The 19,885-nt window shown below is 37.5% G+C and overlaps 1 protein-coding gene across 3 annotated transcripts in view; it reads right to left on the bottom strand.

Moving 5' to 3' along the window:
- Window positions 1–19,885, bottom strand: part of LYN (LYN proto-oncogene, Src family tyrosine kinase) — a 56,754-nt gene that overhangs the window by 32,257 nt on the left and 4,612 nt on the right. The window contains exon 1 of one of the 3 annotated variants that reach the window (XM_032222650.1): window positions 12,850–12,877. The exons of the other annotated variants lie outside the window; for them this stretch is intronic. The gene's annotated coding sequence lies outside the window, so the exon portion shown is untranslated. Of the gene's footprint in view, window positions 1–12,849; window positions 12,878–19,885 lie in introns of those variants that run through there. 3 annotated transcript variants of the gene reach the window in all.

Genomic DNA, 19,885 nt, shown 5'->3' with positions numbered 1-19,885 from the left:
ACTCCTGCTCCAGACTTCCGGGTTTGCCAACCCACGGCTCCTGAGGGTCTTTCCCAACCCGCATGCTGTCAGACTACTGCTGACAGCCCCTCTGGCCACGCCCAACAGCCAGGAATTATTAGAGGAGTTTATCAAAAAGCAATAAAAGAAGGAGGTTTAGACACCTCCAATTTGCAGGATACTGAGTTGTTTCCAGTCACATACCAAAATACACAAGCAGGTATTGTTTTTGACTGGGAACCCGTGCCTCTGGTAATGATTAAAGAATTAAAAACTGCGGTAAAGGATTATGGAATTACCAGTCACTACTCCAGAGGACTTCTTAATTCTCTAGCGGGTGCCTATCAACTGCTACCGCAGGATTGGAAAGATTTGGCTCGGATGTTGCTTAATGGAACCCAGTATGTGGTGTTCGAGTCCGAGTACAAAAGGGAATGCTTAATAGCCCTACTATGTGTCAGGCTTTTGTGGATTTTGCATTACAACCTTTCTGTAAATCTCATCCTACCTTTTTGGTTTCCATTATATGGATGACATTTTGGTTGCAGCTCCTGGCCCAAAGGGAACAGTACAACTTGTGCTATCGGAGCTTGTTACATTATTGGCCACGTTTGGTCTTCAAGTAGCCCCAGACAAGATTCAGACCCATGAACCTTTTTCCTACTTAGGCCATAAGGTTTTGGCCTCGTACTCATCTCCAGTAGTACCCTCCATCAAAATACCCTCGCCTTTGACTTTGGTTGCCTTGCAGCAAATTTTAGGCCCCTCTTCTATTGTAATTCTTACTCCGGCCCAGAATGTTTAGTTTAATAACTGAGGCAATGACCACCTGTTGGGTGGATTGAGCTCTACTAGACCACCCACTCTCATTGGGAATTTTTGCTACTCCTGTTACCCACTGGGTGCTTATACAATGCCATGACAAAAAAGTTTACGTTGTAGAATGGTTACACCTCCCTCATACCCCATGTAAGTCCATCAGTTCCCAGCCTCATTTAATGGCTCTTTTAATAAATAAGGCCCGCTTTCGAGCTAAATGCCTTATTGGTTTTGATCTTGCTGGTTTGTATGTCCCCATTTCTCTTACTGTTTGGGAACCCCTCTTGGCCACATCTGATGTCTTACAAGTTCCTTTTTTCGAGGAGTTGGCAAACTGTACCATGGCCTGCATTTGACTGCAAGCCCAGTATTTATTGACTCGAAACAATGAATGAACATGGGAATGTGGAAAACAGGATGAATGAATCCTAAAAATAACTGGCCATAGGCAATTCTGGCCCTCAGTGATAACATTGTATGCTAATGAGTGTAATAAGAATAAAAGAGGGCTTCAGAGTCTGTTCTGAACGCTCTCATCCCGAGACATCTTGCCTGAGTGTCTTATTCCTCATGAGAGACCACCACACCCAGGTATCATACATCAGTCTCACAAGAAGATCAAGGTATGTAAAAAGAGAAGTAACCTTCTGGTTGGTGATTCAATCATAAGGGATATAAATTTAGGAAAGGATATGGAGGTTTTAAAAGAAGTCAGGTGCCAGCCAGGTGCTACTGCCAGCAGAGACAAGAGGTGTATTCTTAAGATAGTCAAGAATGCAAGTAAGGACCGTGACGTTGATGCTATTATACATCTTGGCACAAATTAGTGGTGGGATTCAAATAATTTAACAACTGGTTCTCTGCCCTAATGACCATCTGGGTAGGTGGGGCTCGGTGGTCATGTGACTGGGTGGGCATGGCCAACTCAAGGTCACTCAGGTCAATGGGCGCTTCGCCTTAGCTGTTACAATGTAATAAAGGTTAACTAGGGAGGCAGTTTCTGTAAGCAGGTCAATAAGATTAGGCTAAAAACAATACTAGAATATTTCCTTCCTGCCTTCCTTACAGGATTAGCCCTGTAAAGTGGAAAAAAACAAAAGGAGATTTCTTCCAACAATCAGTTCTCTGAACTACTTAGAAAGTTACCAACTGATTCTCCCGAATAGATGTGAACTGGCTGAATCCCACAAATGATATGTCCCAAAAAGATGTACTTTCTGTGAAGAAGGATTTCCAGAGCTTGGGGTATAAACTTAGTAGTGTAGGTTGTAGGCTTATCTTTTCAGATGTTTTACCAGTATATAAGGAACAAAAAGGGAAGGGCCAGTGTGTAGCAGAGTTTAATGTGTGGCTAAAGGAGTGTAAAAGGGAAGGCTTTGGTTTTATTAGCCATGATGCCTGCAGCTGGTCCAATGAATAACTGTACAAAAGAGATGGTTTGCACCCATCCCAGAAAGGGATTGATTTACTTGGCATTAAATTCACAGATTTTCTGATAAACATTTAAACTGAGCAGCGGGGGCAGAGAATGATACAGAATATTTCTGTCCCCAGCAATTTAAAACTCATACGGTTATCAGTGCATGTAACATAGATGTTTGTGCGGGTAAGATTATCACTCCTGCTGTCAACCAAAACCAAGCATTTAATAGTGAGCGCCATACCATGTGTATGAATCATACAAGTGGCAAAGAAATAGAGGCAGTCAGGCATAACACAGGTTATGTAGACAGGAAATACAGAGTCAATCAAAATGGACTCAAATGTCTATACATCAATGCACAGAGTTTGAGAAATAAACAGGGTGAATTAGAAATTCAAGTAAATGAGGACAGATACGATATTGTTGCAATTACAGAAACTTGGTGGGATGAAAACCACAAATGGAACATACAGCTAGAAGGATTTAGATTATTTTAAAGAAATAGACCAAATAAAAGAGGAGGTGGAGTTGCGCTATATATAAGAAATAACTACATCTCTATAGAAATAGAGCACAACACTGATAAGAACTATCTTGAATGAATTTGGGTCAATATTAAAGGTTGGGGGGGAAATGACATTGCCATAGCTCTATACTACAGGCCTCCCAACCAAGCAGAGGAAGTAGATGAACTTTTTGCTAGTCAGCTAACTAAGATATGTAGGAAACACACCACAATAGTGATGGGGGATTTTAACTACCCTGACATCAACTGGGAAACAAACTCTGCACCAAGTGGAAGATCCAACAGGTTCCTAACAAACCTAGGAGACAACTTTGTTTCCCAAAAAGTAGAGAAGGCCATATTAGACTTAATTCTCACTAACAAAAAGGAAATGATAAAAGGTGTTGAAGCCATAGAAACCTTGGTGGCAAGTGACCATGCAATATTGGAATTCAACATTATGCAAACACAAGTAGTAGAATAAAGTCAAACTAGAGTCTTGGATTTTAAGAGAGCTAATTTCAATAAACTTAGAGAGCACTTGGGAAGAATTCCATGGATGAGAATACTCAAGGGGAAAACAACTCAAGAAGCCTGGGAAATTTTGAAAAATGACATTACAAAAGCTCAGTCTAGCACAATACCAATGAAGAAGAAAAATAACAGCTCCCAAAAGAAACCAGAATGGCTGCATAAAGAACTCTCTGACAAATTAAAAGACAAAAAAAGTTAAATATAAAAAGTGGAAAGAGGGGGACATAACCAAGACAGAATATCAGCAAATAGCCCAAGCCTGTAAAGATGAAGTAAGGAAAGCTAAAGCTCACAATGAAGAAAGGCTTGCCACAAAAGTAAAAAATAACAAAAAAAAAACCATTCTTCCAATATGTTAAAAACAAGAAAAAGGTTAAGGAAACAATTGGTCCATTGCTGGGAGAAAGTGGCAAGAAGGTGACAAGCAACAGGGAGAAAGCAGAACTATTTAACTCATTTCTTGCATCTGTCTTTACACAAAGGGATAAAACAGTCCAACCTATCAAAAACAGCACCACAAAAATCAGATTAGGAACACAAATTGAAATAAGGAAGAAAATGGTAAGTGAGCACCTGTCTACCCTAGATGAGTTCAAATCACCAGGACTGGACGGATTACACCCCAGGGTTTTGGAGGAACTGGCAGATGAGATCTCAGAACCACTGAACTATATCTTTCAGAGATCCTGGAGTACTGGGGAACTGTCAGTGGCTGGAAAAGAGCTGATGTGGTTCCCATCTTCAAAAAAGGGGGAAAAACAGATCCAGGAAACTACAACCCTATCAGTCTGACCTTAATACCAGGAAAGATTCTGGAAAAGATAATCAAGCAACAAATTAGTGAACACCTAGAAGCAAACAAAATAATAGCCAAAAGCCAACATGGGTTTGTCAAAAACAGATCATGCCAGACTAATCTTATTGAATTCTTTGACAAAGTGACAAAGTTAGTGGACCAGAGGAATGCTGTTGATATAATTTACTTGGACTTCAGTAAGGCATTTGATAAGGTAGACCATACCTACTACTAGGTAAAATAGAAGAATGTGGGTTGGACAGATGGATTAATAATTGGCTGACCAAGCGCACTCAATGTGCAGTCCTCAATGGAACTGCATCTACATGGAGGGAAGTATGCAGTGGAGTACCCCAAGGCTCTGTTTTAGGCCCAGTACTCTTCAACATCTTCATCAATGATTTGGATGAGGGAATAAATGGGGAACTGATCAAACTTGCAGATGACACCAAGCTGGCAGGAATAGCCAACACTCCAGAAGACAGACTTAAGATACAGAAGGATCTTGACAAACCTGAACATTGGGCACTATCTAATAAAATGAAATTCAATGGTGAAAAGAGTAAGGTTCTACATTTAGGCAAGAAAAATGAAATGCACAGGTACAGTATAGGTGATACCTTCCTCAATAGTAGTAACTGTGAGATGGATCTTGGAGTCCTAGTGGACAACCATTTAAATATGAGCCAGCAGTGTGCAGCAGCTACCAAAAAAGCCAACACAGTTCTAGGCTACATAAATAGAGGGACAGAATCAAGATCAAGTCAAGTGTTAATACCACTTTATAATGCCTTAGTAAGGCCACACTTGGAATACTGCATTCAGTTTTGGTCGCCACGATGTAGAAAAGATGTGGAGACTCTAGAAAGAATGCAGAGAAGAGCAACAAAGATGATTAGGGGACTGGAGACTAAAACATATGAAGAACTGTTGCAGGAACTGGGTATATGTCTAGTTTAATGAAAAGAAGGACTAAGGAAGACATGATAGCAGTGTTCCAATATCTCAGGGGTTGCCACAAAAAAGAGGGAGTCAAACTAGTCTCCAAGGCACCTGAGTGTTGAACAAGAAGCAATGGGTAGAAACTAATCAAGGAGAGAAGCAACTTAGAACTGAGGAGAAATTTCCTGACAGTTAGAACAATTAATCAGTGGAACAGCTTGCTTCCAGAAGTTGTGAATGCCCAACACTGGAAGTCTTTAAGAAGATGTTGGATAGCCATTTGTCTGGAACAGTATAGGGTTTCCTGCCTAGGCAGGGGGTTGGACTAGAAGACCTCCAAGGTCCCTTCCAACTCTGCTATTGTACTGTATGTTGATCTTTCTAAATTTAAATACCTCACAATTAGTGTCCTTGAATTTAACTGAATTTTGGAAATTGGAAAAGTGTATATTGCTTGAGTGAATGTCTCTTGAATGTTTACTGAAATTATGCAAAATTTCCTAAAATCATCAAAATCAGGTTACGTTTCATGACCTCAAGACATTGCTTTTATTATTTATTTGGAAAGTTCAGAAGGCTCTTGCAGATTGGTACCTGGTACCCATAGTGATTGCTTTGTGCCTCTGGCAGAATGAAGGGATGTCCGATAGCTATCATTTCAGCATAGTTCTAGAGCAGAGGTGTCAAACTTGAGGCCCATGGGCGGCATCCGACCCATGGGGTGCTTAGATCTGGCCCGCAAGGCCGGCCTGGAAATAGCAAGGACTGGCCCGTGGTGCCTTTGCCAGTGAAAACTGAGCTCAGGAGGGCCAAGCTCCCCGAGCGCCATTTTTCTGGCAGAGGGTTGCAGAGACTGTCGCAGCTGAAAACGGAGCTTGGGAGCCCATTTTTGCTGGCAGAGCCACCACATGTGTCTCCGACATGAGTGACCTTGACCAGGCCATGCTCCCCTGGCCATGCCCCCCCTCCTGGCCATGCCCCCCAAGTCAAACACAAACCTGATGAAATCAAGTTTGATATTCCTGGTCTAGAAAGAAGAAAAGGCTAGAGGCAAGTCTGTAAAAGCCAATTAAGAAACTAAAGCAAATGTCAGTCCACTGCTTCTTTTATTCATATTTAGAAAAATCCCACATGAAGCAATATAACATAGTGGTAGCTTGATAAAATCCTATGGGTAAATAACAGAAAAAGAAAAATAGTTGCTATATATATTCCTAATATGTATGAAGTGAATGAAGTTCCGTCTAGGTTCTCAGAGGGGTATCAACAAATTTAAGATAATCTTAAGCACTACAGAATCATAATCATGCAATCAAAATATTTAAGAAACATAATGCTAATGAACAGGAATGAAGAACCAAAGCCATCTTAACAAGGACTTTACCATATGCTGGCAGTACTGGTAAATTCCTGATTAAACAATTATTGGAATTTATCTGTACTCCCCCACCCCCTACCCCCATCCCATTGCAAATTTATTTCAAATCCATTGTTTTTTAATTATGCTGCTTTGAATTCTGGATTTGTGGTTTTCTCAATCTTATTCATTCAACTGTGTTTGGTTTTTGGACATTGCCTGGACAAATCCCTGAAGCTTTCTTGACCAGGTTTTTCAGAAGTGGTTTGCCATTGCCTCCTTCCTAGGGATAAAAAGAAGTGATTGGCCCAAAGTCGCTCAGCAGATTTTCTGTCTAAGGCAGGAGTAGAACTCAGAGTTTCCTTGGTTTCAACCTACCAGTACTACTTTGACACAAATTATCTTTAATTAGGAACAATTGGGTATAAGATGAATAGAGTTAACACTCTATATCCTACATTTTGTCACAAATTCCATTCAGAGACAATGCTTTTTATATGTGTTGAGAGTGACCATCTCAACTATTTATTTTTAGATGCTAAGTACTTTCCTGTTTTAACAAATAAATAAAAAAATATTCTCCTTTGTGTAAGTATTATCCTAAAGTCAAAGCACAAGTATAAATTATCATGTTGCAACAAGTATGCAAAAATGCATGTTTTTTGTACCCATGACTTATCAGTACCTTTAAGTTGACTATCTGACCTTTGATCCCATGAGTTTCTGGAGGAGTACTCTTCCCTGCTTACACACTCGGGAAATATTAACACTACAGAACAGACCATTCTTTAGTACTGAGAGATTTGTGACAAATGAGATGATTCAATTTATTTTAAAAGAATCATGTAAGAAAGTAAAATCAAGATTAGCCTAAGTGCATCTATGAAATTTGGCCCTCAGATTTAAATATCAGTTGCTTTTTACTTTATGCCAGGGCATTAGATGTAAAGTCTCTCTTAAAGACTCAAAAGAAATCCCGACAAGGGGAGTAGGGAGTATCATTACCTCTTCATGGGTTAAGCATCCTTCTACAAATAAATGTCAGTATACTCCAATATTCCCTTCACTCAATACCTAAAAATACTGTATTTTAGATTAAACATGACTATTCGAAAATTGAAGAATAGCTGTAACAGCATTTCTACAGCAATGCTTTAAAAGCAAGTTTCACCAAGAAAGCATAATTAAGACTAAAGTTACATACTTTTAGTTTTTTTTCCAAATATTCTTGCTTTTGTGTGTTACATACAGTTCCAGTTTAACAGATTGATAATACTATAATTAAATCCTTCCTTGTACCCTTAAAAATCATCTTTGCTTATTAAGTAGTCTTCTTTCTGGAGACAGTCTCCTTTCTCTACCTCTACCAATTATCTTTTTGCCTCTCTTTCTCCACTAACATCTCTGTGAACTACATATTGCAGCCGTTCAAAGTTTAGAACTTTTGATTGTCTTCTTGAGAACAACTTGCACTCTTTAAGGAGGGAAGTAAAATTTGCCAAAGACTGGAAACTGCTAATGCAGCAAAGGGAACAGATGAAGAAACTGTGGGGAAAGCAACAGGAAGAAAGAAAAGGAGGTAGTGTGCTGTTGGGTAAGAAATGCATGCTATAGGTGTTACGTAGAACATAGATCTTCCCATGATATCCACAGGTCTGCCAGTTAATTATTTCCTGGCAGTCTATTGTTCCGATTACATCTGGGTTCCTAGTTTTAACACTGGAATTAAGTAAATAACAGAGGGGGGGGGAATTTCTTCAGAAAAAACAAACAAAATAGAAGAGTAGGAATGTATTGTATATAGTCTCCCCCATACATTCTTTTTATTATCCCAAAACAGGCTATGATGAGGCCTATAAATGAGGACAGAAGAAACAAGGAAAGGTAGAAATGCCTTCAGCTTCTCAAACTTCATCTTATTTGACAAAATAGACCAAATTTACTTCACCTTTCTTTAAATATCAACAAAGTTTGAATGCAAAATTTAGGTTTTATAAGGCAGTCCAGCCACCGAGTGGCTGTTGTGTTTCCCTCCCAATAATTTGGCCAGTGTTCCATCGCTCAGGCTGGGGGGTCAAATTTTATACCCCTCAGATAGGGTTCGCAACTTGGGAGTCCTCCTGGACCCACAGCTGACCTTTGACCATCACCTGTCGGCTGTGACCAGGGGGGCATTTGCCCAGGTTCGCCTGGTGCGCCAGTTGCGACCCTACCTGAATCGGGAGGCCCTCACAACAGTCACTCGAGCCCTTGTGACCTCTAGGCTTGAATACTGCAATGTGCTCTACATGGGGCTGCCCTTGAAGAGCATCCGGCGACTTCAGCTAGTCCAGAATGCGGCCGCGCGAGTGATTGTGGGCGCACCGCGGTTCGCCCACATAACACCTATCCTCCACGAGCTGCGCTGGCTACCTGTTGATCTCCGGGTACGCTTCAAGGTGCTACTTACCATCCATAAAGCCCTCCATGGTAGTGGATCTGAGTACTTGAGAGACCGCCTCCTGCCAATTACCTCCCTTCAACCTATTAGATCGCACAGATTAGGCCTCCTCCGAGTTCCATCCGCCAGTCAGTGCCGACTGGCGACTACGCGGAGGAGAGCCTTTTCAGTAGTAGCTCCGACCCTTTGGAACGATCTCCCCGTGGAGATTCGCACCCTCACCACCGTCCAGACCTTCCGCACAGCTCTTAAGATCTGGCTATCCCGTCAGGCCTGGGGATAAAGATTCTAATCCGCCCCACCCGAATGTTGAATGAAAGTTGTGTTTTATTGTTTATTTTTTATTCACGTACTGTCTTATGTTTTGTCTTGCACACCCCCTCCCATGAATTGTAAGCCGCCCTGAGTCCCCTCAGGGAAAAGGGCGGCCTATAAATAATAAATAAAATCTAAAAAAATAAAATCTAAAAATTTCTCTGAACACTCGGCAAGTAAGAAATGACCACAGAGTAATTTCCATTAGAGCATAGGTGTCAAACTTGATCATATCACATGACGTATATTGGCATACAGTGACATTTTTTGCCTTTGCGGAGCCGGGATGGGCGTGTTCTGCACATGATGCACCCGGTCCACGGGGTGCCAGCTTGAGAGGACTGTATTATAGGGACATGTGTCTTTCGGGATGAACTCGGATATATCTGTGGAAATATGCCTTTCTTTGATTAATGTTGGCATATGCTCAGCCAATTAAAGATCTGCACATACTTTTACTTTCTTATGGCAATATCTCTTTAAAGCAACCTCATAGTTATGGGAAACATAACTTCTATTGCACTGCATAGAAAGCCAGCATTCTGCAGTAAATATTGACAAGAGTAAAGGAACAATGAGATCTTGTTAGTATGAAACAATTAAAAAGAAATATTGTTATAAATTAATGCTAAACCTTATATACAATAATTTCAGGTTCCATTTCTGACATCATTATTTAAAAGAGTCTTGGATATTAAAACAGGATTTTTTTAAAAAAAATGGAAGAGCTAATCAAAGTACAAAATACTAAGACTGTCTGTGTCAGGAATCTAAAACTGTTATGTCAACTATATGAGCACTAGTTTATTAGTGTAAAGGCTCTTAGATTCTCCCCTTTATATGCTAATTCAAAAGTCGCTACTGGGTCAAAAATGAAGATTAGCATTAAACATACATTTATAGACACTACCAACCCCCACAAAACAGAACTCTGTTTTCACTATTTCTCTTTGTCTACTTACTTGGCAGCCTTTTTCATTAACTAGAATACCATTATTTACTTTGGTTAATAGAGAATAACAACATAATCTGGAACCACACTGGAAACCTGGCAGGATATACCCATTCAGTAAAAGGAACTATGTCTGACAATTTGTGTCCAGTTCTAACCAGAATTAAGAATGTTATTTGGCAAGTTTCTTTAAAGCAAAAAAATGTTGTGTCTTCCATTTGGCGAACAGCACCTCTCAGAAGAGGCTGCAACTCCTGAAGATTTGTTTCAGTTTACTTATAAAGGAAAGCAGACTAAAAAGTGATTAAATAAGAACAACCTATCACCCAAGGAAATAAATAATCACCACTTGGGGTTTTCTCATTATAACTATGGAGTAGCATAGTGGCTTGGATTTTCAAATTAAATACAAGATTTTAGTCTAAGTCTTGAAGAAATCAGTACCAGTTCTTTGGGTTGTATGTATGTGTGTGATGAGTATGTGTGAGGAGAACTTAATGCTAAGAGTGACATAAGCCACTTGGGTATATCTCCTAGGGAAGACCAGAAATGGTATTCCATCACATTCCTATGAAGAGGTAGCTTCCTCTCTTGATAAAATTCACTGGGTTTGCTGAGAAATGCCACTATACTGCTGTTGCTGCTGTTTCTTATTTTTGCATTACTGAGGTAGCCATACTCTCATATATTAGTGATTAATTGCATTCAGTTTTGGTTGCCACAATGTGAAAAAGATGTGGAGACTCTAGAAAGAGTGCAGAGAAGAGCAACAAAGATGATTAGGGGACTGGAGACTAAAACATATGAAGAACTGTTGCAGGAACTGGGTATATGTCTAGTTTAATGAAAAGAAGGACTAAGGAAGACATGATAGCAGTGTTCCAATATCTCAGGGGTTGCCACAAAAAAGAGGGAGTCAAACTAGTCTCCAAGGCACCTGAGTGTTGAACAAGAAGCAATGGGTGGAAACTAATCAAGGAGAGAAGCAACTTAGAACTGAGGAGAAATTTCCTGACAGTTAGAACAATTAATCAGTGGAACAGCTTGCTTCCAGAAGTTGTGAATGCCCAACACTGGAAGTCTTTAAGAAGATGTTGGATAGCCATTTGTCTGAAGTGGTGTAGGGTTTCCTGCCTAGGCAGGGGAGTGAACTAGAAGACCTCCAAGGTCCCTTTGAACTCTGCTATTCTATTCTAACTGAAAACAAAGAGTGTCTGAATGATCCTGGTTTAATTGCGCTGCTGTCCTCTACTGTTTGCAGAAGACCCACAGAGCTTTAAAAATAAGAATAGCATATATAACTTATAAATGTGTTCACTGTAATTGTTACTATTATTATTTCTAAATACATGAGACATAAATCCAGAGTTATAAGAAATTATCTTTTCTGCCAAATACACTGATATTAAAGTCATATTGATATAATCACAAATAATCAGGGGAAGACATTCAGCTTCTTAGCATTAAGCAATAACCACCTTTTCTGTGGTGATGCTCCAAGGAATAAAACAACCTTGCTTTAAAGAGGAAATGTTCCTTGCTTATAATTTAAGCAGCAATTTCACCAGTCAGGAGGATCTGAGTCATGCCTGGAAACGCATCACTGTGCAAGAGTTTTTTTTTTTTTCTGTTTGTGAAGAGTGAGCATTATCACATACACTTACTGGAGAGGAATAGCTAACAAAATATCTTTTCAACAGAACTAATGGATACAAATTTGTATAGTTATAAGTTGTAAAAGTAGTCAATATATAAACAGGCGAACAAGATGAAAACCTTATGTTACACAGATACATCCATGACGTATTATAAAGGCATTAATTGCAAGATATTTTTATATGGTATTTTTTTGACTAAGCAGCATAGCCTAATTTTATTGTAATTCAACAATGCAACGTGCCCTCAAATATAAAGAACATGAAGTCTATATCTAAACAGAAGATAGGGGGGGGAAAGAGTATTGATAAAGAAGAATGTTTGTAGGTCAAAATTGAAATGAAGGGTCCTTGTTAATCTCTAACCTTGGATGTGTCCCAAAGGGGCTTTTTTTCAACAGGTAAGTGGATTTTCTGGTTTTCCTTTGAAGATGTTTCATTTCTCATTCAAGAAGCTTCTGAAAAGCTGAAGAAACTTCTTGGATGAGAAACAAAATGTCTTCAAAGAAAAAAACATAAAGTCTAAGTTACCTCTTGAAAAAAGCACCTTTGGGACAACCATGACCTGGATGACTGAGAATCTCCATAAACCTCTGAGTTTGATTGTTTTGTTGAAGATGTTTCATTATCCACACACCAAATGCACTAATTATCTAGTTTGAGTAATGAAACATCTGCAAGAAAACAACCAAGCTCAAAAACCACCAGGACCCCTCGATGAAGAGCATATCTGAATTGTCTTATATCAAGTCACATTTTGGTCAAAAGAACTCTGCACTATGATTTCCTAAAGTTTATGGAAACAATATTTTCCAGAACTACAATCCCTAATCCGATACAATCCTTTTTTACCTTGATATTAGGAAAACACTTTGCTAAATTTTAAAAATTATTAATTATTAATAGAACTAAATGTTATACTTTTTATTTGATCTTTGTTCGTAGCTACTATAGACATAAAAAAGATCAATACACAGAGTTACAAAATAAATAACTGTCCAGCTATAATACAGCTACTTCCTTCTCGGAAATTCCAGCAGAATTAAGTGAGGTATAAAAATGAAACAAAACACCTTCTTAGTAATAGACTGATATAATAGGAATGGCTCACCTTTTTATGACTGATGCCATAAATTATCTCTCCCAGTTCTATCTGGAAATGCCAGATTGTGTGCAAATGCTGAACTTTGTAAGATTATTAGTGAGTCATGACCCTCCTACTCGGGCCACAATGATTTCAGAACTACAAGGTCTTCCTCCGGTTCTCATCCCTATAACTTAATAGCTTCACTTCAAATATTTCATTAGAATTCTGCTACTTTTGTTTGACGCATTCAAATGACACTAAGAAATCATTTCATAATCATACAGAATGGAAAAAGATATTTAATTAAGCTTCTATTGAAGGAGGAAGGTTTTTTTTAATATGAATGCAAACTATTAAAAACTGTTGTTGGTTATTTGGTTGTTACTGCTGCATAATAAGAGTTATAGGAAAATGTTATGAATACTGCTTCTATGTTGATATGCTTTTTCTCTTCATTATTCTCTTCCTCTTATGTCTCTTGTCTTGCTTATTTTTTAAATCAGCCTTTGTTAAATATCATTCCCTTCATTATGCTTTCCATCCCCTCCCTACTGATTTACATAGCATTAGTAAATAGTTAAGCAGTTTTGTTAATTTGTGTAGGGGGCAACTGGAATATGTGGCATGAATTCAAATAATATTTTATAGCTTTTTTTTACGGTACTTTAATCACTCTTATTTGGGGAAGAATGCTTTGGTCTTTGAAATGTTTCAGATATAGTATGGATGGTTGTGGTATATGCCTTTTTCTTGGTTATTTAAATTTTAATATTTCGTAATTTGCAATTCATTTGTAACATTACATTTTAAAAGGTTGGGATTCCAGTTCAGTACAGATAATTGTTAACTAAATATATAAAGATGGCAACTGAAATTTCTTCGTTTTTCAGAATAGACTGACATTGTTCCTAAAGTTAAAAAACTGCTTTAGAAACATTGGGCAAGGGAAATTGATGTGTGTAATAATAACTTTTAACATGCAAGCGGTATTGGCATTATATTTAATAAGTTTTTGATGAAAAATGTTGTATTATGAGATCAATGTACCACTGAGCTCCTGAATTTCTATGGTCCAACCAAAGATTCTTCAGAACAAATAACTATTTATTTTCAACCCCTATATATTAAAGGTTTGTTTGTTATCTTTGAGTTAATCTTGATTGCTGGTGACCATTCACACAGGTTTTAATAGAAACATTTTTGAAAGTGGCTTGCCATTGCCTTTTTCCTGTGATGAAGACAGAATGACTGTCCAAAGGATTCATGGAGGATTCATGGCTAAGGCAGGACTAGACTCCATAGTCTTCTCTGGTGTGATATCTTTAGCCACTGCATCTTATATATACTAAGTTAAAGGGGCATATAAGAGTTGAAGGTTGTGTGAATCAAACTTTGAATCAGAGGTGGGTTGCTCCCAGTTTGGGTGAACCGGTAGTAGCAGCAATGGGTGGCCACGCCCACTTGCCTGGACACTTCTGCACATATGCAGAAGTGTTGTGCGGCGTGCGAGAGCAAGCAAACCGATAGTAAAAAGTTTGGAAACCCATCACTGCTTTAGATCCTTATTTAGATAATAGGACATACATATACAGGTAGTCTTCAACTTACAACAGTTCATTTAGTGACCATTGAAAGTTACAACAGCTCTGAAAAAAGTGTCTGTTTTTCAGAGTTATGACCTTTGCAGCATCTCCTTGATTATGTGATCAAAATTCAGATGTTTGGCAACTTATTCATATTTATGAACATTACTATGTCCCAAGGGCATGTGATCACCTTTTGCGACCTCCTGATAAGCAAAGTCAATAGGGAAGCCAGATTAATTTAACAACAGGGTTATTAACGTATGAACTGCAATAATTCATTTAACAACTGTGGCAAGAAAGGTCGTAAAATTGGGAAAAACTCACTTAATAAATGTCTTACTTAACAGCAGAAATTTTGGACTCAATTGTGGTCATAAGTTGAGGACTACCTGTATTTTGTTCCAGGCTCAACTTCTTTGTCACTGGGCTTGCCTATACTTATTCTGAAGCTTTGAGTGTACGACTCTTTCATGTCATGCACTCAAAGCTTCAGAATAAGTATAGAATAAGTCAGTTTATCAGACAATGTGCTGCAGAGTGTGATGTGATTAGGGCTGAAAGGAAGTGACTGGCTCAAGATCACCAGGCTGGCTTCTGTATAAAAAGGAAAACTAGAACCTGCAGGTTCTACCTGTTGGTAGTCAAGCATTTTAATTATTAGACCATACTGAAAGGGGGAACATCTACATTGAATTTAGTAGCTATTGGCTTGCTGTTCTCTTCATGAATCTGGCATACAAAAACTTGTTTTGCTAGATAATTTCCTAATAGCGCTTCTTTGATATGTGGTAGAGATGCCTTCAGAGCCATTTTACAAATGTTTATAGATGTTATAAAGTTTGAGGCAGGAGTTTTTAAAATTAAGATTATGTCTTGATATGAAATACTGCTACAGCCTTTATCTTTGGATGAATCATAATTTTTATAAATTATAAACATACAAAAAAGCTACAATCAACCAATGTTAAAGCTCGGGAGGAAAAAATAAAATGTATCTCTTTACACATTGCCTCTACTTCCTAATCAGTGAGCTTTATAATTCCAAAACATTTTTAAAACACTAAGAAGTGGGTATCAAACTTGATCACGTCACGGGCCGGGTAATGACATATTGCAACGTTTTTTGCCTTTGAGGACCTGGGGTGGGCAGGCCTTTGCGTGACCTATCCGGTCCACCACCCATGAGTTTAACAGGCATGTACTAAGAAAATGACATTAGGAAAAAAAAGAAATATCTTAAATATGGCTAGTATTTGTCAATCTACTAAGAATATAAAAGATAATGTAAGATATTGCATAGTATGTGAGATTTTGGTGCATTCTCCCATTACCTTATTACAATTTATTATTTTAATGTTTAAGATGTAATTGGTTGTTTTATTGTATGTCACCTATAATCATATTACTGGGATAGACAGTTATATACATTTGATAAACAAAAAAAATGATTCCAAAATTGATTAGTATTTAGAAAACTTTTATTGTCATATACTTTTAAATGAATTTACAACGTATTGAATTAATTTTGCTGTATTTAAAAATCTTGATTGAAATTGGATTGTGGTTTATAAATCAGTAATCTTCTTTCATAAGAATCCTGAACATCAAGCTCGAATTCGTTTCTCAAGCACTAAACCAATGCTCATTTTAAAATCTGTTTGGTTTGTGGTTAATGGTTATAATTTCTTTTGTTTGGCATAAATTAGCCATAGTTAAATAGCTGGTATCTCAACAAGAGTTGTTTCAAATCGTGTGAAATATATTTCCTATAATCTTAAAATTACAGATAGTGCTTAACATTACAACCACAATTGGGATTGGCAACTGCATCACTGAACAATGCTGTTAAGTTGTATTTAAATGTTTGCTATGGGCATTAAGCAAATTACCCACAGTAATTAAGCAAGAGATGTGATTGCAACTTGCAATCACTAGGGAGTCCCTAGGGAGTGGGCGGCATACAAATGGCATAAATAAATAAATAAATAAATAAATAAATAAATAAATAAATAAATAAATAAATTTTACTGCCAGCTTCTCCACTGACTATTTGAACTCAACTGTGAAACATGTAAATGGTGTGCATGTGATCATGGAATGTTGTGACAGTTGTAAAAACTCACCAATTGCAAAGTGTTCAACTTATGAACCTGTGACTACAGGGATGTGTCACTGTATAAAGCTACTTTTTAGTGTCACCATAACTTCAAACAGTTGCTAATCAAAGTTGTCATTAAGTGAGGATCTCCTATAGGATCATATTAGAAAAAAACTATCTGCATGTACAGTGTATTGGATTCTTTAGTGAAGGTTGAATAAAAATTGCTTAAAACCACCTTGCTGTTGGATACACAACTCAAATCTCTGCTATTGTCACATTTAGGATTACTAATGGACTCTGGATTGATTGCTATGTATTAAAGATGCTGGGAGAGTGTGATATTGAGATTTCATCTTCCTTCTCTCTATATAAGGTTTGTGTCTGAGAAGTTCATTCAATCAGTTGCTTTAACTTGCTTATCCAGTCATATTTGTCCTCAGTTTTCAAAATTCATCTGATCACTTGAAAACATTTCAAAATGTTTTATTTTATTTTATGTTTTGGGAACACATATAAATAAATGGGAAGGAGAAACAAACTGCCAACAAGTGCTTTTTTCTGCTTTCTATAAAAAGGGTTCTATAAATTCTAGTAAGCATTGTTTCTTAAATACAATGGAAATTCTGCACATGGGCTTCAAAAACTGTTGGTTGGTTGGTTGGTTGATTGATTGATTGATTGATTGGTTTGGATAGCAAACATTTCAACATCCCCTGACTAACAAAGTGGTTGCAATTTTAAGAAATACAACAAAGTTATAGACTTGTAATGCAAATTTGACTAGTTTTATATCAGAATAGCAAAAGACACATGGGACACCTGGAAATATTCTAAGCCATAATATAGTAATTTTTTCTTGCCTTATAACATCTGAATCTACAATGTCATATCTAACTACAATTATAACAATATAACAAAATGTGCTTTGTGATATAACTCTTCCCAATGCAACTATTCATACATATAAATTACTTAAGGGATGCCCATACACTTTTTATGTGAATCACAATTCTGAAGATGGTTTAATAAATTAAAAGTATATGGTTGAAAGAATCCTGATATATATAAGCTTCCAACCAATAATTTTCCTTTTCCCCAACAAGTATAGGGTCTAATTAATCTGTTTTTTATTTTTACTTTAGCATAAGATCTCTGGACTACATTTTTTTCATGCCTGAAGGAAGACACACATATATTGTATACCTAGTTTACATATAATGTCTAGCCATAATGTAACCATTATGTTTGAATATAATGTTCAACGTTATTTGAAAATTGGATGGTAAGGCTATGTATAGATTCAGATTGAAAAAGCAAAATGGGATTCTGAACACAAATGTCCACGCACATAGCAACTGGAAGCACCTTAAATCAATTAAGGCCTTTTCCTATCTTTATTTGGGTATCTTTTGCATAATCTTGGGAGAAGGTGAATTTTATTTAAAGTACTCCTAACATGTGCTACAGGGACATTCACATACATTTTTAAAGACACTCTGTCTTCTAAACTTGATAATTACCTAGCTGCATTTGCTAGTTGCTTCAATTGGTTTGTCTGTGAGGAATGCTATCGATAAGATAAATCTAGAAACTAAAAGTAACCAATAAAAAAGATACTTCAGCACATTTATTATAACCTTTGGGTATTTTACATAGCAATTGACCTGCAGTTGTGACTATAGGCAGTGGTGGGATTCAATTTTTTTTACTACCGGTTCTGTGGGCATGGCTTGGTGGGAGTGGCTTAGTGGGCATGGCAGTGGAAGGATACTGTAAAATCTCCATTCCCACCCCACTTCAGGAGAAGGTTATTGCGAAATCCCCATTTCCTCCCAATCAGCCGGGACTGAGGAGGCAGAGAATAGATGGGGGTGGGGCCAGTAAGAGTTGGTGTATACCGGTTCTCCGAACTACTCAAAATTTCCACTATTGATTCTCCAGAACTGGTCAGAATCTGCTGACCACCTCTGACTATAGTTGCATACATGTGGTTAAAAGTGAAAAACCAACAATTAATAATAATGGTGCTTAATGACAAACTCAATTCAAACCTTAAGCAAACACAGAATCACACTGACAGTTCACCTAATCTCCAGATCTCACGCTGAAGTCTTTAAGGATTTATGAAATGCTACCAGACTCAGGACCATATTATTCTCTAGGGCAGGGATTCTTAAACCTTGTGCCATCAGATCTCCTTAATGTACACACCTTCCCTAATAATCCAAATAGCAAAATGAATACAAATAAACAATGAAAATGATATAATGCAAATTTACTTTTAACAAAGACATAAAAAAACATAAATATCTCCCCTGGACTCCCAAGGGATATACCCTTGTTTGGGAAACTCTGCTCTAGGGGTATGATGTTCCAAAGGGCAGATGCTCCAGGCATATTTCCTGGATTTCCCCCAGAAGACAAAGTTAGTAAAAGGACCTGAAGCATGTTCATCCTCTTACATTTGGTAGAATGGCAGAAAAGGGTCGGTACCTCTGACCTATGTGGCAAGGACCATATGTTTGGTATTTTCATTTTAACTCATACATGCCTTAATTTTGAATTTAAAGTTTGTGGTAAACACACCACAAAATAAAAGGACGCTTCCCACTGCAAAATAACTTTCATATAAAAAAACAAATATACATTATTGATGTAATGTGTTGGAATCCAGGAAGGCAAGACTGAAAGATAAAATGACTTATACAGATATTGAATTTGTAAATGTCTATTAGTTTTTTTCAAAGTTTACATTTCCCAAAGCAATTGCAATGACTACTGGTTCTTTGGAGGAAAGAAAAAAACAGACATAAAGAAGAGGTTGTAAAAGTTACACCAGCAAACTATAAAGGTCATCCTCATTTGGTGACCTCAATTGTGACTGGCAACTTTGTAATTAAACAAAATGCTCATGAAGTGAAAATGTATTTGTCTTATAACTTTACTCCAGTTTTCCTTTGCGTTGCAGACCCGCAAAAGTTGTAAATGCAAAAATTCATCACAAATTTACTTTTTCCATCCTAAGTGCGAATGGTTGCTAAACAAGGTTTTTGCTAAACAAGGACTACCTATAAAGACTTGTGCTTTTCAAAGGGCCAAGGGTTAGATCTGGAAAGTTTTTCTAAAAGATATTTCCCACACCCACAATTGAAAAAATGGAATTCTTAATGGGACAATCTAATATTCTTTGTGACTGGAATGTATAGTATACCTTCTTCATCATTTTACCGTATTGAGGTATATTAGCAATCAATAGGAAAAAGATGTACATTCACAGTATTTGTGATCAGGGCTATATTTGGGCTTTCAGCACTATGTTGCAACATGTCCAAAGAACAAAAAAGAAAATATTAAAAAATAATCTAAACAAGTG

The sequence above is a fragment of the Thamnophis elegans genome, chromosome 8, assembly GCF_009769535.1.
Source record: "Thamnophis elegans isolate rThaEle1 chromosome 8, rThaEle1.pri, whole genome shotgun sequence".
In the NCBI taxonomy this organism is placed as follows: domain Eukaryota; kingdom Metazoa; phylum Chordata; class Lepidosauria; order Squamata; family Colubridae; genus Thamnophis; species Thamnophis elegans.
The sequence above is the reverse complement of the archived record's forward strand: the minus strand, read 5'-3'. Positions and strand labels throughout refer to the sequence as shown.